This window comes from Mesocricetus auratus, unplaced genomic scaffold, assembly GCF_017639785.1.
Source record: "Mesocricetus auratus isolate SY011 unplaced genomic scaffold, BCM_Maur_2.0 Super-Scaffold_100001, whole genome shotgun sequence".
NCBI classification, from domain to species: Eukaryota; Metazoa; Chordata; class Mammalia; order Rodentia; family Cricetidae; genus Mesocricetus; species Mesocricetus auratus.
This window is the reverse complement of record NW_024429187.1, coordinates 5,025,072-5,047,816: the sequence shown is the minus strand read 5'-3', so window position 1 is coordinate 5,047,816 and position 22,745 is coordinate 5,025,072. Positions and strand designations below refer to the sequence as shown.

Sequence of the window (22,745 nt, the reverse complement as noted above, 5' to 3'; positions counted from 1 at the left end):
ACATCTCCATTTTTTTTATAATCAATTTTTAAAGTTAGCATACAAAGTGATGAGTTTCGTTATGGCATTTTCAGATGAACCTGCCATTATACCCTGTTTCCATTCATCCCTTCCTCTACTGTCCTCCATAACTTCCCCCAAAATAGTTTCCCTTCCGCTTTCTGGTCACACACATTCCGTCACTCTCTCGCTTGCCTCCCTTCAGATCTCTTCCTTGGCTCTCATGATCCCTTCTGTAGTTTCATGACACACACACGTGTACACAAAAACATGCACACATGTGTGCAAGCATACACATATGTATACTCTCCAATTCACACCCATGTGGCACACACACACACACACACACACACACACACACACACACACACACACGCACAAAGGCCCACACATAGAGCCAGTTAAATATCTTTCAAGTGGGCCTGGTTCTGAGGTGGCCACCTAAGGCTCCACCCTCTTCCAGACTGCAGCTAACAGACTCTGGCACAAGCCCTTGTTACAGTGAAGGAAACAGTCTTGTGTTTGAATTCTGCGCCAGCCACCACCTTGGGTGAAAATTACTTAATACTTTTTGTCCTTGCCGTTTGGTTTCTGGGATACATTAGACACTTAATCAAGGTTAATTTTACCCCTGCTTTCCCTTTCTGCCATCTCCTTTTGTCTGGTTGGCTATTGCAGGCTGTCTTAAGCTAGAGCATGACCGCCTCTTCACGCACATAGTGGGAACCACCCTCTTCTGATCCTATTTTCTATGTATAGTTCCCCACCCAGCCCCGCCTGTGGCCTCGTGTGGCACGCAGTTCTTGGTCCTGGCCACTTTTCATCTAAATACTTCTCTGTTCTCTTCATGGAGAGCTCAGTAGGGGCTTGGGTAGTTCATCAGCTTGAAATCAGAATGTAAAAATGTGTTCAATGGATCCAAATAGGTTCAAGTGACGCATGGTAGGCACCAATCTTTATTGCTTATTAGGGTGATGAAGTGTGAAGAAGAAGCTGAATGGGAGTGTGTTAGTGGGAAATAATTCCTCACCTGCCATGTGGAAAATCCTGCCTGAGCTCACCTGAGGGCTGGGCACTGTGGTAAGCACTGACAGTGCAAACCTGAGTGAGAGCCGAGTTTGAGTCTCCACCCCACATAAAAGTCTGAGGCACAGAGGGAGAATTTGTAACCCAGTGCCCTGTGGGGAGATGGGAGGCGGAAGAGACTCCAGAAATGCATGGGCCAGCTGGTCCAGTGTGTGCAGCAGAGAGACCACAAAGATACCCTGCCTCAAACAAAGCGGGAGGTGAGTACCTTGTCCCCTAACCTCCATATATGTGCAGTGCCGTCCATGTGCTTACAGACACGGATGTGCATGCAGGCACGCGCGCGCGTGTGTACACACACACACACATACACACACACACACACTCACGCACTCACGCACGGTTGGGAGGCCAGGAGAACCTCAGAGACCCAGTAGCTTCAGAACTTGTGTGTATTAACTCTTTTCTGAATGGCTTTGTTCTTGCCCACCGAGTGGCTTTCTTGGATTGCTAATATAGTCTCTGATTGGCCTTCTAAGACCCAAGGACAAACAAGGGCTGTGGGGTGACTCAGCGTGTAGAGCACAGGTTGGGTGTGATCTTGGACCATTCACTTTGGCTGGGTGACATCTGAGATGAAGAGTCACCAGAATGATGTGACAGGGTGGTGGGTCTCCCAAAGCTCTGTGCCCAGAGTCCCAGGGATCAGTGTTGCCTCCACTGGCACTCCAAAGGCCTATGAGTGTGGGACAGGCACTGAATTGAAGCTCTGCTTTACAGAATTGACCGCCTCAGAAGGCAGCTGGTGACAACCTAGGGAGAAGGTGGTGGGGGTGGGCGGGACAAAGGCAGTCGGTCGCGCTGGAGCTCAGGCTTACCTCCTGGGTCAGGGTGATGTCTCTCATGAACCTGCACTCTTCGTGCTCTGGGTGTCTGGGCTCAGGCTCTTCTTGGCAGTCGTCTTAGTAGTGGCTGGCATCAACCTTCACTCCTTTTCGGTGAGTCTGGGTAGTGTGTGTCACCACTCGATTTGGCAGCATGAGCCTGGGAGAATGGAATCTAAAAGGTGGATTAAGTCTCACGCAATAGCTGGCTTTATGCATCCGACAATTTATATTCTGAGGGCAAAGCAAGGTCATATGAGCAAGGTTCCTGTGAGTTCAAGCGGTAGACAGTCCCAAAGGCAAGGTTTGTTCACGTGAGTTTAGGCTGGATAACCATGCTTGGATAGTAAGATAATGAAGTAAAGCTCCTCCCACTTACTATACCTGGGAGGGGCACAGAAGAACATTCCAAAAGCAAACCCGTGATTTGGAGGAACAGAGAGCACAGAACTCTTGTTGTATTTTCCTGGAGTTTTCTCACAAGCTCCTAGAATTCTTCCCACACATCTTCATTCATGGACTGTGTTCCAACAGCGTTAGCTGGAATCAGTCTTGTGCTTCTCTAGGGGCATCTGGGCTGTACATGTACCTCTGTGTGTGTGTGTGAGTCAGTGTGTGTGTGTGTGTGTGTGTGTGTGTGTGAGTGTGTTCCCTCTGAACAAACAAGTCATCAACCATGTAATTTGCTATTCATCACGTATATCTGGAGGCTCCTTTCTGTAGCATAGAGTGCATATGTATCTTTATAATACAGAACATACCAGGGCCTCACACATCTCCCCTATCAAAGATATGGATTGCTGGTTAAAGGGACAAATGACATAGGTCACTGGGATGTATATTAGTTACATTTGCTGTGACAAAACACCAGGTTTCCTCCTCCTGTGTGACTCTAGTTTGTGTTAAGTTGACAAGAACTAACTGAACAGCTTGTGTGTTTCTGAGTGTGGGTTTATGTGAATGGATGCAATGTCCCTGGAGGCAGAAGAGGGCGTAGGATTTGCATGGTGTTTTGCTTTACATTGAAGTCCGTTTTGTTTTGTTTTTGAGACGGCATCTCACTATGTAACTCTCACTGGCCTGGAACTTGCTGTGTCGATCAGGCTGAACTTGAACTCAGAGTTCTGCCTGTGTCTGCCTGAGGGACGGGATTACAGGTATTACAGGCGTGTGTCCCATAACTGGTCAACATTTATGTCTGTTGTCCTTTTTATCCCCTCTGTCCCTTCTTCCTTCCTTTTGCCTGCAGAGTGAAGAGAGAGGTTTAGTTCAAGGTATATAGATGTTGCATTTTACTTATGGGTATTTAAATGTGCTGTCACCTTTTGTTGACGGTGTCCCCTTTCCTGTACTGTGTTGACTTTGCCCAGTGTTGCGGGGTGCTTTAGTGGGGCTTACCTCTGTGTCATCTGTCTTGTCTCGGTCTGTGCTCCTGTCTCTTCGTCAATACACACCCTTTGTATCACTGTAAACACGCAGTGAACAAAAAGGTAAGCAACTTTTCCCATTTTATTTTTCCTCCCCAGAACTGTGAATAGTTCTAGTCCCTCCGCTTTTCCATAGCTATGACTCAGAGTATTCTAACCTAGAGCTACAGGATCTCCTGCTGAAATTTTGGTTGAAATAGCATTAAACTTGAACGCTAATGGGGAGAGGAGCGGGTGTAGTCACTATGTTCAGTTGTTCAAGTGAGGAGGAGGATGTGAGTTTCAACTTTCTTAGGTCTTTGATTTTACTCATTGAGTTTTCTAAGTTTCAGTCAGTAAGTCCTTGTACTCTTTCCTGAGACTTACACTTAAATGTTTAAGCTTTAGCAATTGTAACTGATATTTTGTCACCTTACTTTTGATGTTCATGTCTTCACTGTCCGTACTTAGAGTAGAATTTTGTGTATTTATCTCATGTGCTATTTACTTCTCTGGACCCACTTATTAATTCTTTTTTGTGAAGTTGCTTGGGATTTGTCATGTCCATGTATCTGCCAACGTGTAGGCAGTTTGGTACTATTTTTACAGTCTGTGTGTTATTTATTTGTTTTTGGCCTTACTTCTACTGGCTAGAGATTCAAGCACCATGTCAGAGAGCAGCAAGAATAGTTAGCCTTGGCTTGCTCTTGACCTTGAGCATAAATCATTGTGCTTCACCAGAAAACATGTCATTTGAAGCCGTTCTTGCAATTGCTCCCGTTCAAGTTCAAGATTGCCGCTAGTCTGTATTTCTGAGTTTATGGTTTTTTTAAAATCATGAATGGGTATTGAATTTTGTGAAATTTTTTCTTCATCTATTGTATACCATGTAATTTTTCTTCAGTAGCCTAGTTAATGAATTGCGTTGGTTGTTTTTCAAACACTGCCTCTGTCTTGCAACTCTGGAATCAATTCCCTGTATAAACTACAGTTACTTGTCCCATCATTGTGGTCAAATAACAGAAAGGAATGACTCAAGGGGAGGAAAGGATTGATGGGAAATAGGCCACCATGCCAGCAAGAGATGGCGACAGGGGAGGCTCGGGGCTGTGGCCAAGGGAGCTTGCTTAAACCTGGGCCAATAAGGGAGCAGGGGAAAGGGAAGCAGCAGCCAGCCCCGTGGTGACCCACTTTTCCCTGCCTGGCCCCTGCTCCTAAAGGTTTCAAAACCTCCCCGAACAGCACCCCTAGTTGGAGAGCAAGTTTTCAAACACCTTGGGAGGACATTTTATGTACAGCCCACAGTGGGCCACCATACTTGATTCTTTGTAAGTACTACATTCTATTTGATAGACTTTCCCACTGATTTTGTCTATTTTTATGAGGGACATTGGTCTTTGATTTGCGCTTTTTCAAAATGTCCTTTTTTGTTTTGTTTTTCAAGACAGGGTTTCTTTGTGTAGCCCTGGCTGTACTGGAACTCACTCTGTAGACCGGGCTGGCTTTGAATTCAGAGATCCACCTGCCTCTGCCACCCAGGTGCTGGGATTAAAGTTGTGCACCACCAGTACACAGCTTTTCTTTTTGGTTTTGTTTTTAGATAAATACCAGCTTCATAAAATGAATTGGGAAATACTCTATCTTGTATGTTCTGGAAGGGACTGTATAATCAGGATGAATTTTTCTTTAAATGATTAGTATCGTTGTTCTGTTTGTTTGTTTGAGACAGGGTCTCATGTAGTCCAGGCTGGCCTCAGCCTTACTGTGTAGCAGAGGATGGCCTTGAAGTCCTGATCCTACTGCCTCTACCTTCCAGGTGCTAGGGTTACTGCTGTCTACCACAACCCCTAACCAGATTTGGAAATTTCTTTTTGGGGTGTGTGTGGTTTTCAAGTCTCATGTTTAATTTTCTTAATGGTTATATATCAGCTCATATTATTTATTTTATTTTGAGAGAGTTGTGGTAGTTTCTTAGTTATTTTATTTCTGAAACAGTGGCACATTGCCTTTAAAGTAGCCTTGGGGGGAGGTCAAACAACCTTTTCACAGGGGAATACACAGATACTTACATTATGGTTCATAACAGTAGTGAAATTACAGTTATGAAATAGCGATGAAATAATTTTATGGTTGGGGGTCACCACAACATGAGGAACCATGTTAAGGGGTTGCAGCATCAGGAAGGCTGAGAACCGGTGCTTTAAAGTGTCAGCAGTGTCAACTTGTGGCTAATCTTGTCTTTGGCACTCTATTGCTTCCTCCTTGGTGTCCCAGGCCCTGTCTGTAGTAGTGTCTCCTTCCTGACGCTTGCTTATGTCTTTTACTTCCTTTTCTTCGGTTGTCTCAACAGAGGTTCATACATCTCACTAATGTCATTGATTTTTTTTCTTTATTGATTTTCTAATTTTGATTTCCCTGATTTAGGTTTTTCTTCTTGTTAATTGCTTTCTATTTTCCAAGTTCATTTTTTAAAGATTTATTCACTTATTTATTTTTGTGTACGGAGCCATCTCCTCAGCTCTTCACTTTATTATCTATCTATCTATCTATCTATCTATCTATCTATCTATCTATCATCTATGTATCTATTTATCTATCAATCATTTTTGAGACAGAGTTTCTTACTGAATGTAGAGCTTGTTGATTGGCTAGACTAGATGGTCAACAAACCCCAGGGGTTCTTCTCTTTCTGCCTCTCCAGTGCTAGGATTGCATATGCATGCTACTATACCTGCTTCACATTTATGCCTTCATGTCTTTCCTGAGTCCCAGTCTCATGCATCATCCTGGCTCCTACCATCCACAACCCAAACGTTTGGATTCATTGGCTTTCCCACTTTGACCTTTTTTTTTTTTTTCAGAAGTCAAAATTCGCGTAACTTTGGCCCTGAACAAATCAATAGTTTTCTAAATTGTCTCCTGGCTGCCATGTTCTTTTGTGCTTATGCTCAATTCTCCACTGGCTACTAGAGTGGTCTTTAAAATAATATATCAGCTTCTTTCCAACTGTAGCTAGAATGCAGGACAACTTTTAAATAATGTACTACAAAGGAAAAGGTCCCCGCTTGCTTCTCCAGATGTGCTCTCCAGTCTGCTGGGCCTACACAGGGACTTTCCATTTGCTTAGTGAGCTCAGCTCAGCCTTGAAGCCTCAGCATTACCTGGTCCTCTTGCCTGAATCTCTCTGTTTTCAGCTCATCTCTCCTTGGCTCTGTCTTTCATAGGGGTCTCAGCTTAATGTGTGCATTTCCTCAGTTGATGGCTAGCTTTTATGCCTTCATGGACAGGCTGTCACACTCAGCTGTTGAATCAAACAGGAAGATGAGTGTGACTTTATGAAGGGATTTTATAGACACAGTTAACATTTACAACATTTTACTTTAATTAAACATGTACAACACTTGACATTTCCCTCAATAATGTGAGGGTACCTTAACTAATCACTTGAAAGAATATAAGTACAAAACTGCAGTTACCCCGAGGGGCCAAATATTCTGCCTTAAGATGATAGAGTTGAGAGGCTAGAGAGATGGCTCAGCAGCTAAGAGTACTTGTTGGTCTTGGAGAGGTCCTGGGGTCAAGTTCCCAGCACCTACTTGTGGGTCGCAACCATCTGTGACTCTAGCTCCAGGGATCCTATGTTCTCGTCTGAGCTCCATGAACACCAGGCATGCAGGGGGTGCATGTGCATACATACAGGCAAAACACCCTGACTCATAAGAGAAAATAAATAAGTCTAAAAAAAAAGAAAAAGAAAATTTGACTCTTGCCTACAAGTTCCTAGCTACTGCCTGCTCCATGGATTTTCTACTGGCTTGTCCCGGTAGTTGTATATTAGCCAGTTCCTTAAAATATATCCTATTGGATGGAATATTAATATAGTATGTATAGATATAAGCACAGATAGTTCACACATACATATATTTATGTTACATTTTCCATTTTATGTATATGATAAAATGTGACATATTCTCTTACAGGCTCATCTTTTACCCCCCTACAGCCTGTTTTCTGATTGTCTGCTAAAGACCCCAGTATTAAAGTCTCTTTCCTCAAATGGTGCTATTAGGAAATGATGGTTCCTTCAGGAGGTGGAGTCTTGTGGGAGGTCTTTAGGTCATTGGAAGCACGTCCTTCAAAGATGCTGGGAGTGTGACCTGATGGGGGCCTGGCCTGATGGGAGCCTGTTCTGATGGGGGCCTGTTCTGATGGGGGCCTGGCCTGATGGGAGCCTGTTCTGATGGGGGCCTGTTCTGATGGGAGCCTGTTCTGATGGGAGCCTGTTCTGATGGGGGCCTGTTCTGGTGGGGGCCTGGCCTGATGGGAGCCTGTTCTGGTGGGAGCCTGTTCTGGTGGGAGCCTGTTCTGATGGGAGCCTGTTCTGGTGGGGGCCTGTTCTGATGGGAGCCTGTTCTGGTGGGGGCCTGTTCTGATGGGGGCCTGTTCTGATGGGGGCCTGTTCTGATGGGGGCCTGGCCTGATGGGAGCCTGTTCTGATGGGAGCCTGGCCTGATGTGAGCCTGTTCTGGTGGGAGCCTGTTCTGGTGGGAGCCTGTTCTGGTGGGGGCCTGTTCTGATGGGGGCCTGTTCTGATGGGAGCCTGGCCTGACCTAGCCTCTTCTGTCTTTGTTTCCTGATCCTGTGGTGAACAGCCTGCTCTGTCACCCAGCTTCCTTTCTAGAGAACTAAAGGGGACGGGTGTATCTGACCACGGGCTGGAGCCTCAAAACATGCTCTTTGTGACTTGACTGTCTCAGGCACTGTGATGGCGCCGGAGAGCCGAATAGCAAGCCCTCACTGTTAGTCCTTCCCCGCGACTGTCTCCCTTTCTCTGCCTCGGCCCCTGCCTTGGCTTTCTGCTTTGGCTTCCTCTGATGATAGACTGTTACCCGAAAGTCAAATAAACCCTCTCCTCTCCCCAGTTGGTGTTTTAGCACAGTAACAGACAGCAAAGTAGGACAGCCTATGATCCCAGTGCTGGGGAGGCAGAAGTGGCTGGTTCCCCCAAGCTCCTTGGTCCACCAGCCTCGCTGTGCCGGTGAGCGCTAGGTTCGGCAATATGGTGTACGGTAGATATAGTTGAGGCAAGACAAACATACTGATGTCACCGGACACTGACTTTTGGATAAGCTGTGCTTCTCTCTAAGTGTGAGAGCCAGTCTGCCTCGATTACTTCCTGCTGCCATGACAACGACTCCTCAGAAGTACCTCTCCAGAAACCAGTAGCTTAAACTTTAGTCATCTATGAGTCTACAAGCTAGAGACAGGTTGTCCTGACCATTCCTATCTTGTCCAGTTTCACTCACATGACTGACAGGGACATGCTTGTGGACTGGGCATGCTCAGTAGTTAAAAAACTTATTATTTGTGTGTGCTCACATGGACAGGTTAGCGAGTATGTCATGGCACAATCATGGACGACAGAGGCTAACTTTTTGGGGTTGGGTCTCTCCTTCCTCTTTTATGTGGGTCCCAGGTATGAAACTTTAGCTCTGGAATTGCCTCTCGGATCTGACTAGCTTAAAGATTCTAATGACTCAGTTTCCAACATGAAGAAAGCAGCAATCGTCCAAGTCTGTCTTCTTTATAGAGGTGCACACAATAGTTTTGCACCTGGTTAACCACCGGGAAAGAAAGGAGCTGGGTGAGTCTGTCTCTGGTGTTTCTGAACAGTTTTGGAAAAACAAGGATATAATGATGACGTTTGGTTGCTCTTAATATTCTTGGGCAAGAGATAAAGGGATAAGATGAACTCAGAGACATTCCCTGACTAATAATTATCTGTGGCAGACCATTCTGGGGATTAAATTGGAAGGCCACCACAGCGTATACAGTGCTCGGTATATTGGCTATTCATTCATATACACAGGATGTAGAAGTTCTCTTTTGCTTGTCTTTTATGGGAAGAAGAAAAATATGCCTCTCTTTAACTCGATGGTGTAATACTAAATTTAATGCCATGTTTATAACACATGTGGCAGATAGCTTGGACACAGTGGTAAGTTCATGCTGGGAAGCATCCAGCATTATTATCATTGATTAAAAGATGATTTTTTAAATTGTGCATGTGCATGTTTGTGTGCGTGCGTGTGTGCGTGTGTTTGTGTGTGTGTGTGTGTGTGTGTGTGTGTGTGTGTGTGTGTGCAGGGCCTGCTAAAGCCAGAGGCATTAGATTCCCCCTGACCTGGAGTTACAAACAGTTGCGAGTCACTTCACATAGGTGCTGGGAACCAAACCTTGTCCCCTGGAAAAGCCATGTTGCACTTTCAACAATGATCCACCTCTCTAGCCCTGTATTATAGCTATTCTAACCCACAAATATACAGTATTTTTATGACTTAAAGCCTTCTCCCAATTTAATATATTTAAATCTCCTCTTATTTATACCACATCAATGTCATTTTTCGCAGCTGAGCTGGGTGGTGATTTTTACAGTTAGAGACAGAGGAGTCCATGTTCCCTCTTATGCAGGCCCGGGACTGCTCCTCGGGGAAATGGGAACTTCATTAATAGCTAAATACATAAGAGGCTGCACAAAGAGCAAGTGTTACGTAGTAACACCCCCCCCCCGTGGTTTGATTCCAATCCATTTAGGAAAGATAATCAGGGACAGCGTTTTGAGATTTTATTTTAATTTTAGTGAGCGCGTGGTAAGACCATTAAAAACATTTGGTTACAGAGCTTAGAGATGAGCACATTTTATCTGCTTCTTCTAGCAGGTTCTTTAATGTAATCTTGTCGATATAATTTTGAAGCGGAAAGCAATGTCTAAATTGAAGTTGCTTTTTACTGGCTTTGCAAGCTCCATCTGTGCTGAATCTCAGCAGCTGCCCTTCCTCTGCCTTGGCTGGTGTGGCTGCCCGCGAGGCCCTTGGTCAGGTGGTGAAGGAAGAATGGGAGACCCTGGCCGGCTTCCTTGTCACCTGCCGCCTTTTGTGGTAAAACTTGAGTTCCATAGGACAGCATGATAGCCATGCGTTTCAAGTTAAGCAGTCTGGGGAAAAGGGAGTGTGTGCTTTCACGTTTTCTCTTAACACCATTTACCTGTCTCCTGACCTCCACCAGCACCTCTGAATGTTAGCTAGACATGGCGCTTATATTGCTGCCTGATCTAGGCTTGCTTTAAAAATCTTTAAAATAAGTTTTGAAGAGTTAATTTTGATCTGAGTGTGGTGGTTCATGCCTTTAATCTCAGCGCTCAGAAGGCAGAGGTAGGGGGGATCTCTGAGTTCGGAGGTCAGCCGAGGCCATATAGTGAGTTTCAGGCCAGCCAGAGCTACATAGTGAGACCCTGTCTCAAACAAAACAAAACAAAACAAAACAACAATAACAAAAAAAGCAGACAACAAACTTGTGTTAAATAATGATGCATTAAAGCTGCAAATGGTGGCAAAGCCTGTAACCCTAGCCCAGCAGAAGTGGATGCAGGAGACTGGTGAGTTCAAGGCCAACCTCAGCTACACAGTGAGCTTCAAGGTCTGAGGTGACTGTCTCAAAACCCCTACCAGTGACTAATGCAGTCAACCAGCAACTCGCCCAAGCTACCTTAGAGCATCACTTATATGGATGGCTGGCTTTTTAAGGCATCCTCCTCCACTCCATGTTTGTTCTGATCCTGGGCAGAAATGCAGTGATGAATTCTGCACCTCGATGTCTGCCACAATCACAGCTTTCCAGAAAGAAGCGGACCCGTGAAGGGTCTTGAATGAGGGAATTGCCGTCGTTAGCTGTATTTCATTATGAAGTGCTTTCAGACTTATCAGCCTAAACAATTGTATTTAGCTCACAATTCTGTGGTTTGGCGCTGGGCATAGTGATCAGCTGCCTGGTTATCCTGGTCTCAGCTGGCCTCATTTGTCTGTGGTTAGAAGATAGCCTGGCTGATCGTGGCTAGCAAGGTCGGGAAGGAAGTGAAACAAATCAGACACTGGGACATCAACAAAGCTTTGTGTTTAGAAAGCTCACTCTGAGATCGAGGATGAAGTGGAGCAATGCTCACAAGACTGCTCTGTGGATTCGAGCAGAAAATCTCCAGGGTTTAGCAAAAGCATCAACAACCTCTGAGTCAAGGCCATGACTGGACTACATTAACAAAGGCATTTATGTGATCCAGGACCATGCGTTGTGTTTCATTGCCAGACTTCTGTAATGTCCTGTAATCCTCTGATTTCCTCTAATTGTCCTTTAAAGACAGCCAGCCTCTGCCTTTGTATAGTACCTTTGTAATCTATGGTACTCGGCAGTTACGAATAATGCTCCTGTCAATATTTTTGCCCATGCATTTTGATGTGCACATTTGTATTCCCCGTAGCTATGCACATACCTAAGGCTGGAATTGCTACGTCAAATGGCTAGTCTGTGCTTAGTTTTGTAGATTCTGCCAAGTTCTTTTTCTCAGCGGTTGCAGTGGCTTGGGTATGATGAAGTCTCACTCTGAGGATTGAATAACACCCAACCGGAGGCACTGGAGATAGGTGATTTGGTCCACACGTAGGAGGTGGGGCCTGGGTCTTTGAATGGTGTATCTTGTCCTGGTTCCCTCCTGTTTTCTGCCGTGAGAAGGTGACCTGCTCTCCCAGGTGCTCCCTTCACCATGACTTCTGGCCACAAGGCAGGCCCACAGAAAGCATGACGTTCAGCAGACCCTGGAGATGAGCCAGTGAGCCAAAACAAAGTTGCCCTTTCCTGAAGCTGCTTTTGTCAGGTGTTCTGCGAGAGAGATGAGGGCCTAGCCAGCACAGCCACTGTGCCAATCCACAGTCCCTCAGCGGTGTCGTGACCCTGACATTGTATGGAATTACCAGGCTTAATGCCACCTGTCGTGGTGGAGGCAGAGGAGGAGCTTGTGGATTTAATGGACATTGTACAGATCATTTATCTTTGAATTCAGTTAACCACAAGAGCTTTTTTTTTTTCCTTACTGAATATAGCATAATCCTAAGAAGCTAAACATTTGTCCTTATATCCAAAGGACATCATCAAGGAGGCATCAAGGAACACCCCCCCCCCCCCCTTTTGGTTTCTCTGTGTAGACCTGGCTGTATTGAAACTATCTCTGTAGACTAGGTTGGCTGCAAACTCAGAGATCTGCCTGCCTCTGTCTCCTGAGTGCTGGGATTAAACGCTTACACCAGTGTGACTGCCTTAATATGTGCTGGACAAGGACAACAATGACGGACATGTCAGAATAGACTGGGAAACGCCCACAAGACCTCAATCCTACAGAAAGAACTACAGGGAACTGAGGCAAGCTGGGGGCAGAAAATGTGGTCCTCCCCAGGGGAGAGCTCAGTAGTTGGCTGTCCAATACCTAACCCTCAGCCCCGAAGACATACACACAAGTAATAGTGTACAGGCTGAGCAGGCTATATCTAGGAATATAAGTGTGTGTGTGTGTGTGTGTGTGTGTGTGTGTGTGCATGGAATAACAAAGAAAAAGAGACGGAATTTTAAAGAGAGCAAGGAGAGGTACATGGAAGTGTTTGCATGGAGAAATGTAATTATATCACACTCTTAAAAATAGAGTTCTTTGTAAATGGTGACTCTAATATGTGGTACCTTATGCTCCCCTTGTATCTTTTCACTGTCCTTCCTTCCTTCCTTCCTTCCTTCCTTCCTTCCTTCCTTCCTTCTGTCTGTCCTTCCTTCCTCCCTCCCTCCCTCTCTCCTTTTCTCCCTCCCTCCTTCTCCCTTCCCTCCAATAGGATCATTTACTATGTAGCCTAGACTGGTTTCAGCCCCTCAGGAGCTGGGTCTTCAGGTGTATACTACCATGCTTAGCTCTCCTGGCTCATTTGAGAAAGATAAGTTTTGACTTAATACAGCACAGCATAGCAAGTTTGCTTCTTCAATACTGTTATGATTTTTCCACTTTTGCAAGAAGACCTGAGGTTTACCTTCTGAAAAGCTGTGTGTGCAGTGCGGTGTTGCTCTTCCCAGATAAAGGACTGTGTGTCTCATCCAGAACTTCCTCATGCCCCCCAGTAGGGATTTTACCTGTTCTGTTTCTCTGTCTTCTTTTGGCTCTGTCTGGCACCCGCTGCTGTGTTTTTAACATGATCTATCCTATGGGAGGTTCCATGTGCCGTCATGCTTGTGTGTTCTCATTCCGATGTTGTTTGGAAGTATCCTGACCCCCTAAGTTCACTCTTTCTGCCCTAGTTCACTTAGCTATTAGTGAGACTGGAGGACTGGAATCCATACTAACATTACACTGTGAAATATCCCTGTCTTAAGATATGTCAAGATGGAGACCCCCCCCACATTCATGCACACACACACACACGTTATGTAATCCTGGCTAATCTAGAACTTATTATGAAGTCTCACTGACCTTGAACTCTTGGCAATTTTTCTGCCTTGGTTTCTAGAGTGATAGGATTATAGGTAGTTGCCTCATGCCTGGTTTATTTCAATGTTTTTAAAAACTTAAATTAAAAACTTGTTCATTTTATAGCTGGGCGGTGGTCCGCACGCCTTTAATCCCAGCACTCGGGAGGCAGAGGCAGGTGGATCTCTGTGAGTTCGAGGCCGGGCTGGACCGACAGCCTCCAAAACAATACAGAGAAACCCTGTCTTGTAAAACAAAAACAAAAACAACAACAAAAAACTTGTTCATTTTACGTGAATTGGTATTTTGACTACATGTATGTCTACTATGCACTACACGTGTATCCTGGGACTGGAATTACAGTCAGTTGTGAGCTACCATGAAGGGGCCAGGAACTGAACCAAGGTCCTCTAGAACAGTCAGTGTTCTTAACCTCCAAGTCATCACTCCATACGGGGTCCATATGTAGTTGCAGTTGTTTTGTCTTGATGGATCGATAGTTTTATCACTACAAAGAGTTCATAGTGTCTTCTGGAAGTCTTTAGCTTGTACTCAAAGTCTGTCTTGTCTGACAGAAAGATGGCCACCCCTGCTCTCTTCTGGTTACCATTTGCATGGAATATTTGTCCTTCTATCTTCTCTTTCAGCTCAAACTGTTCTAAAGTGGAAAGTGAGTCTCTTGTACGTAGTGTGTAACTGAATCTGCTTTTGATTTGTTTAGCCACCCTGTGCCTTTTGTTTGAGGAGCACAACCCACTGGCGTTTGAAGTAATTATTGACAAGAGGGATTCCCTGTTGTCTGCAGAACTGTCTTCTGTCTGTCGCACAGCTCGTTTGTGCTCCCTGGTCTCCTGCTGTCACACATGTCTTCCAGTGGTTTTCATACTGATATGCTTGCCTTCCTTTTCCTTTTGTATGATATCTGCAGATACCTCCTCAGTTACCACAGGGCAGCTGCAGGATAATACACAGGAGAAGTCCACCCCAAGACAGCCACAGCTTCAGTAGCCCATGTCCTGCCCCTCCACAGTATGGCCACTGGTCTCCATTTACATCCGTTTGCATTACCTATGCAGTAATGTCATTTGTTTTGTTCTTTTAGTACTTTTATAGTAGAACTAAAGGGACTTACTTGCTTCTATCATGGCAGTGCTGAACACTTTTAAACATTTCAATTGCACGTGGAGGGTCAGAGGACAACGTGGGAGTTGGTTTTCTCCTAGTAACATGTGGGTCCTGGGGACTGAACTGGGGTGGACAGGTGTGGCAGGGAGCTCCTTTACCCGCTGAGCCGTGTTGAGGGCCCACAGTAGTCCAGTGCTCTCCGTGTTCTGTCGGGAACTGTCCCACTTTAGTATTTGATTGTTTTGTTATTTAATTCTCTTTCTAGTCTATCGATTGGCTCTGAAATTCATTCCATATGTTGTCTTCAGACAGAAAGCCCGGCCAGTGTTAAACTGATGAGAACAGATCTTGCGCTTGATCTTGGTCAAAAGGCCAGGAAGTGATGATGCCTTTGAAGCCTGGTCCTCTCAGTATTGGAGGCGCTTTCCCAACACTACAGGCACACACCACCAAACTCATCTTTCCCCCTTTTTCTTTTTATTTATCCTTCTCTTGTGAAATGCATCCTGACCACATTCTCCCTTCCCTCCTTCCTCCCAGCTCTCCCCACCTCACCTCTGTTCCAGAACCCATTGTTCCCTCTGTTTCCCTTCAGAAACAAGCAGGGCTCCCAGGGACATCAACTGAATTGCATAACAAAATGCTATCAAACCTCTCTTATAGAAATTTAAAAAAATCTTTGAGCAATTTGGATGTATCATTTTGCTTTTATGTAGCTTGCATGTTTTTTGCTGAAAAGTCAAATTTGCTTATAGCCTGATAGAGTCCCCTTGTTTGCAATAGCTACATCTTACCTGGCCTCCAGTCTCTGACTCTGCCACCACCCTGAGATTGCATTGTGCATCTCTAAACTGGCCTTGAACTCACCACATGGCCTGGGCTTGCCTAGAACTCACCATATAGCTTGGGCTGGCCTTGAACTCACCACATGGCCTGGCCTGGCCTAGAGAACTCACCATATAGCTTGGGCTGGCCTTGAACTCACCATATGGCCTGGACTGGCCAAAGTTCCTCCACACAGTGTAGGTAATTTACAGGTCCACATTAGGGATGAACTGCTCTTCTTGGTTCACTGACTCCAATGTCCATGTCATCTAGGAACACAGACACACCCAATACAGTGTTTGACAAACTATCTGACCCCCTGGGACCTACTCAAGCTAGTGCATAGTTAACCATCACAATGCTGTGGTTGTACACTTGTTTCTCTTCTTTCTTGAGCCTTTATTCTTGAAGTTTTGCAGTTATCAATCTAATGACTTTGCTGTTATTTGGGTTTTCTATATATGTATCATATTATTGGCCAATTTTATTTTTTCTCAAAGTTTATAAGTTTTATTTATGTAATGTGTATACATGAGCTTGAATGTTTCAAGGCACATGTGTGGAGGTCAGGTTGTTGTCCTCAAGTTTGTTCATTCTGGATATTTTATCTAAATTGATTAATGCAAAATGTGACCTTTTATGCCTGCATTATTTCTGCCATGAGCATCTCACACTGTCAAATGATCCATTATAAGGATATTGCAAATTTTCTTTTACCATTAGCTATTTGACATATGCTGGGAGTTTCTACACTTTTTGAACATTGCACTAGTGTGAATATTCATATGCAAGTGTTTGTTAATGTATACTTTAATTCCTTCTTATTTTTTATATACCTAGGGGTAGAGTTGCTGTGGCATATGCTACCCTAGGTTTAATGGTATTAACTGTTTTGCCAACTAGATACCTTTGGCCAGTGTGGTTTGAAGGTCGCAGTTTCCCCCATAAACTTTATATCTTAGCTATCCTGTTAGGTGTGAAATTTTATTTATTTATTTACTTTTTGCAGCTTTCATTGTTCCTTCCCAATAATTAGTGGTGCTGGGCATCTTTTTATGTGCTCGCTGGCAAGCTTACTGTCTTTGGAGAAAATCCTTTCCATATGTAAAACTTAGATTATTTGTCTTTTTATAAGGTGATAGACTCCTTAGATATTAGGGATTCAAGCTTCTTACCACATGAATTATTTATAAATATTGGGTTTCTCTTCAGTTTGTTGATGCTTTTGAAACACAAATGCTCTTGTGATAAAAATCTCGTCTGTTTGTATTTTTTTTGTGTGCCAGTTTTGATTTTGGTGTTCTATCTAGGAAGTCATCGCCTGATGCATGGTCATGAAAATTGACTCATATTTTTAAAATGTTATAACTGTAGCTATTGTAGGTAGAGCTATGACCATTTTGAGCCCATTTCTGCATACAATGTGAGGGAAGGGTTCAGATCACCCCCTTTTTTGGCATAGGGAAGGGTTCAGATCACCCCCTTTTTTGGCATAGGGAAGGGTTCAGATCACCCCCTTTTTTGGCATAGGGATGTCTACCACACTTGTTGAAAAAAATATTTGCTTGACTTTTCCTGAAATTTCCTGTGAATCAACCCATCATGAATGCAAGGGTTGATCTCTGGCCTTTTGATGCTGTTTTATTGATCTAGATGTCATCTTTCAGGATTGTTTCCTTGCCTTTTGCCTTTGTCAATCTTACGTGTGTAATATGATTTTTTAAAAAATATTTATCATTTGGTGTTCATAAGTACCTTAAGCTTGTGACTTCATGTTTCTAATCCTTTGAAAAATTGCCTTAAATGTTTCTTCATATTACTGCTTTTAAATAATGTCCTTTTAATTAAGTTATATTTCTTAAATACCACTAAAAACCACATACAGAGATACACATTCACATACATGCAAACACATACCCTCACATGCATGTATACACATATACACAGCACACATACACACATGTACATATATATATGTGTACACACAAATGCATGTGCATACATACATATAACGTGAATAATTGGTAATATTTAGAGAATGTTCTTTTGTTTTTCAGTGCAATTTAAGGCAGTATCTAGATAGTATTCAGTTGCACAAGTGTGGTTTGTTTAAATAGCTCTTTATTGATGAAAAGCTACACAAACGTAACACCTGTTTGTGGAGTGCACTTCTCCCTTGCCTTGTCCCTTTCTGATTCTTGGTAACTCGTCTTTTCTAAGTGCAAATACAAAGCCACGAAAACTCTCTCAGAAGGATTTACTCTCTTCCTTCCGGTTTTGCAAACCCCTCCTTTGTTATCACGGGTTGTGAGCTTTGGTTTGCCTGTCTGTATATTTTTCTTCCCAATGCGGACCTCTTATGATCAAGGGTCATGCCTGAGTTATTTTGGTCTGTCAGTTGCCTAGTGAGATTTTTAAACCAGTAAACACTCAATAAAGACTGAATAAATAAACGAGCTTTTCCCCCAAGAGATCTCCATCTTCCTGTCCTTCTTGCTCTGCGCATTAATTCCATCAATTATCTTAAGTGTTCCATTGCTGATTGCTGAAGCTGGGCACAGGACTCAGACCGTTTATAACCATACAGCAGTTTTATTGCAAGCAAGACTGCAGGGTGACAGTGTCCGGAGAAGGATGCATACATTTAGATAATCCAGAGGTTCCATGCTCGGGTTGCTTTCCTTCCCCTGCTGGGTCAAATAACGCACACTTTTGTCTCAGGCTCCGGAGCCTTAGCCATTGTGTTTGGAAAGCCCCTTGTACCAGGAGGTTCAGAGGCTTCCTGTCCCACTAACGGTTTCTATTGCTGTGAAGACACACCATGACCAAAAGCAAGTTGGAGAGGAAAGGGTTTATTTGGTTTACACTTCCAGATTATAGTTTTTCATTGGAGGAATTTGGGACAGGAATTCCAGTAGGGCAGAAAACTGGAAGCAGGAGCCATGGAGTGCTGATTACTGGAGTACTCAACTCCCTCCCTCCCCTTCCTCCCCTCCCTCCCTCCCTCCCTCCCTCCCTCCCTCCCTCCCTCCCTCCCTCCCTCCCTCCCTCCCCCTCCCTCCTTTTCTCCTTCTTACTTTTGTTTTTTTTAAGACAGAGTTTCACTGTGCAGCCCTGGCTGTCCTGGAACTCACTCTGTAGAGCAGGCTGGCCTGGAATTCACAGAGATCCACCTGCCTCTGCCTCCCAAGAGCTGTGACTAAAGGCGTGAGCCACCAGCAGCAGCCTTACCCTGCTTTCTTTTTTTTATTATTTTAATTTTAAATAGCTTGTTTCACATGTCAATCCCAGTTCCCTCTCCCTCCCCTCCTCACGCACCCCCCATCCCTCCCCAGCCTCCCACCCTATGGCCAATTCCTTCCACATGAGGGATATCTAGAGTCTGTCATTTCACTCAGGGTAGGGTCTAGGCACTCCCCTAAGAGTCCAGGCTGAGAGAGCATCCTTCTTTGTGTTATGGACACACAAAGTCTGTTTGTATTCCAGGGATAAACACTGATCCACTGCTCAGGGCCCCATAGGTTGCCCAGGCCTCCTCACTGACACTCACATTCGGGGGGGTCTGTATCAGTCGCATGCTGGCTTCCCCGCTGTCGGTCTGGGGTTCAAGAGCTCTCCCCTCTTCAGATCAGCTGTTTTGCCAGCCCATTCTTTGCCAATTTGCTCATTGCTCCACTCTCTCTGTCACTGGGTTCCTTGGGTTCAGTTCAGTGCTTAACTGTGGGTGTTTGCCTCTGCTTCCATCAGTCACTGGATGAAGGCTCCAGGATGGTTATAGACATCAAGTTCATTATCAGGAATGGGCATTCGAGGTGGTCTCTCCACTATTGCTTAGCTTGCCAGTTGGTGTCCTCCCTTTAGATCATTAGAGGTCACACTGGTGCCTGATCTGTCTTCTAACCTATGATTCCCTCTTCCCCCTATTCTACCCCCCCACTCAACCTTCCTGTTCCCCCATGACCTACTCTCTCTTCCTCTTCTCCCCCTCTCTTCTTCCCAGCTCCCACTCCCCACCACCCCTCGCCGTGTTCCCCATCCATTCAGAGGATCTTGCCTCATTCCTCTTCTCTTGGGTACTATGCATATATTTTAGGTTCTTTTTTTTGCAGATTTTTTTTTAATTTTTAAAAATTTTTTATTTTAATTTTAAATAGCTTGTTTTACATGTCAATCCCAGTTCCCTCTCCCTCCCCTCCTCCCGCACCCCCCACCCCGCCCCAGCCTCCCACCCTATTGCCAATTCCTTCCGCATAGGGGATATCTAGAGTCTGTCATTTCACTCAGGGTAGGGTCCATTAGCCTGCTTTCTTATAGAACTCAGGACTATCATCCCAGGGACAGCACTCCCCACAATGGCCTGGGCCATTCCCCACCAATCACTAATCACAAAAATGCTCTACATACTTGTCCATAGCCCAGTCTTATGGAGGCGTTTCCTTAATTGAGGCTCCCTTCTCTCAAATGACTTTAGCTTGTGCCAGGTTGACATAAAACTGTCCAGGCCACTGCCCTGGGCCATGTCACTCACAAGGAGCTAGCTATACCTTACAGTCATGTGATCAAGTGTAACTGCCAAGTTGCCTGTCTCTTCCAAAACTAAGTTCAGGCTATACATATCATGGATTCCACTCTATGAATTCAGCTAACTGTAGATGGATATTATCTGAAAAAGAAAAATATAAAACCAAAACAACAGCACATCTCTGCTGAGAATGTGTAGAATTTCTTGTCATTATATATTAACCTCAGCAAGAAACTACTTACACAGCTTATATAGAGTTAGGTATTCCAAGTAATCTAGAGAGAATTCAAAGTACACAGGAAAATAATGACATATCCATCAGTGAATTGAAAGTCCAGTAATAGCCAGGCAGTGGTGGCACATACCTTTAATTCCAGCAATGAGGAGGCGGAGGCAGGTGGTCTCTGTGAGTTCAAGACCAGCCTGGTCTACAACAGCTAGTTCCAGGACAGCCTCCAAAGACACAGAAAAACCCTGTCTGGAAAACAACAACAGCAACAAAAAGAAAGTCCAGAAATAAACCCTGTATTTATGGTGAATTGATGTGACACTATATACAAATACTTAGTCATTTTATTTATGAGCAACCCAAGATTCTGGTTTCAATGGAAGAATCTAGAAACCAACCCTCAAAGGCACCAAGGAAGCCATAAATTCAATTATTTTTTATTCCTAAATACTGACAGACTGATACATTATGTCCCCCAAACCACCCATAGACCCATGGCTAGAACCTCCTTTTCTTTTAGTTGTTATAATATGTGGTAAGGTCATTATTAAGTGTTGGGGAGATTTGGATGAGCACATTGACACAGTTAAGATGATTTTCAAACACCGAGAGAAGTGTGATGTTGGGATAACTCTTCTCCCCTTGAGAGCATCATACACCCTTTTACCTGGGAAGCATCAGTGTTCAGCTAAAAAATATATATATTTATAAATAATGTTTATATATATAAAACAAATACATTATATATAAATAAGATTTATACATCTAAAATAAATATATATTACATATAAAAATATATAAAATTTATATTTGTATAAATTTTTATACATAAAATTAAAAATATATCCAGTTGGATTTTGAAATATATTATCTGGCCAATAGCTACCTACTCTCAAAATTATGGATATCCTCTTAGACAATCTAACTAGATGTTAAGTAGCTCAAAACAGTGCGCGGATGAGGAGGAAGTAATGCTTGACCCAGGTTTGGGTACCGCTGAAGGTCTTAAGTTAGGGTTATAGTTCCTCTCCCCTCGTTTCAGTTCTCACCTAAGAGCTCTCAGGGATGCAGGTGTGAGGGGAGTCTTCATTTGTCTGAGGCTTTCTTCCTTTTCTCCCTTTAGGATTTGTCTATTTGTGTTTGTGTGGGCATTTCTGTGTGTACCACTGCTTGCAGGTGTCTGTGAAGGCCAGCAGAGCGGTGGGATCCCCTGGAACTGGAGTTGCAGAAGCTTGTGGATTGCCTGATTGGGGGGGGGCTGGGAACTGAACCCTAGGTTTTCCGCAGATAAGTAAATGCTCTTAACTCTTGTGCTGTCTGTCTGGACATAAAGGCTTACTTTTAAAATTTATAATATTTGTGCTCATTTTAATCAATTACTGAAAGGCATGTCCATCTCATTTCCCTTGGAGAAAAACCTTTAGCTCCTTCAAAGCCCTTTCATTGAACATGTTTTGGGCTCAGTTTCACACTCCTTTACTGCATAGCGCACCCCGTCTGACATATCCTGGGTGTTAAGTAGACATCTACTAAGTGACTTAAGGGATGCACAGTGGTTGTCATGACACATAAAGCTCAGATCTTTCCCGCTACTCAGCTTCCTACTTTGCCTTCTAACCTGTTAAACATTGTTGGAGGACACGATCCCACTGGGCTGGTATGATGCATTCCAAATTCCTGCCATTAAATCCAGCTGGGCCTTCAGTGTTACTGAGCAGTCTTTTTTTAAATGAGGTCTTGCTGCTTCCTTAGAACGTTCATAGCCCCAGGTTATCCCACAGACTTTAACCTACCGTATCCCTGGTCCATGTGACCTTCTTATAGCCTCAGGATCCAAGCTTGTGGACAATGTCTCATTGCCTGGCCTTTCCTCTAGGTACTTCTACACGTCCATGGCTAGGTACATCCTAGTTTTTGCCTTTTTATTGCAAACCTCCCCATCTTTTACTATCCACTACTGTCCCCTTCCAACCTACCTCACCATCCATTAAATATAGAACAGTGCTTTGCTGGTAAGTCAAGGTCACTTGTCCTTCTTGTTGCCCGTAACAAGTTACTCCAAAGTTACTGGTGTAGACCAGCAGTCATTATCTGTGAGCCAAAAGTTCAGGGAGGGCACAGCGAGTGTGAATTACCACTTGTACTGAGTCATTCTCATTGCTGTGACAAAATACCCGACCATAAAGTCCTTCAGGAAAACAGGTTTATTGTGGCTTGCAGTTTGAGGGTTACAGTCCACCATGTTGGGGAAGGTATGGGGACAGGAGTGAAGTGACTGGTCATATTGTGTGCAATAAAGATTAGTCATCATATTTTTGCCCCGTGATACCCATGTGTTTATTTAGAAATACAAGGAAGATTGGTTGCATGTCTGATGTACATGATAGGAGAAACAAAA

The 22,745-nt window shown here is 44.1% G+C and overlaps 1 long non-coding RNA gene across 1 annotated transcript in view; it reads left to right on the top strand.

The window, feature by feature from the left end:
• The first annotated feature begins 7,784 nt into the window (after nucleotides 1-7,784).
• The window catches only part of LOC121139738, a 36,438-nt gene continuing 21,477 nt past the window's right edge, over nucleotides 7,785-22,745 (top strand). The window contains exons 1-2 of the long non-coding RNA XR_005876653.1: nucleotides 7,785-7,844; nucleotides 8,793-8,960. This is a non-coding gene — a long non-coding RNA (uncharacterized LOC121139738). The remainder of the gene's footprint in view (nucleotides 7,845-8,792; nucleotides 8,961-22,745) is intronic.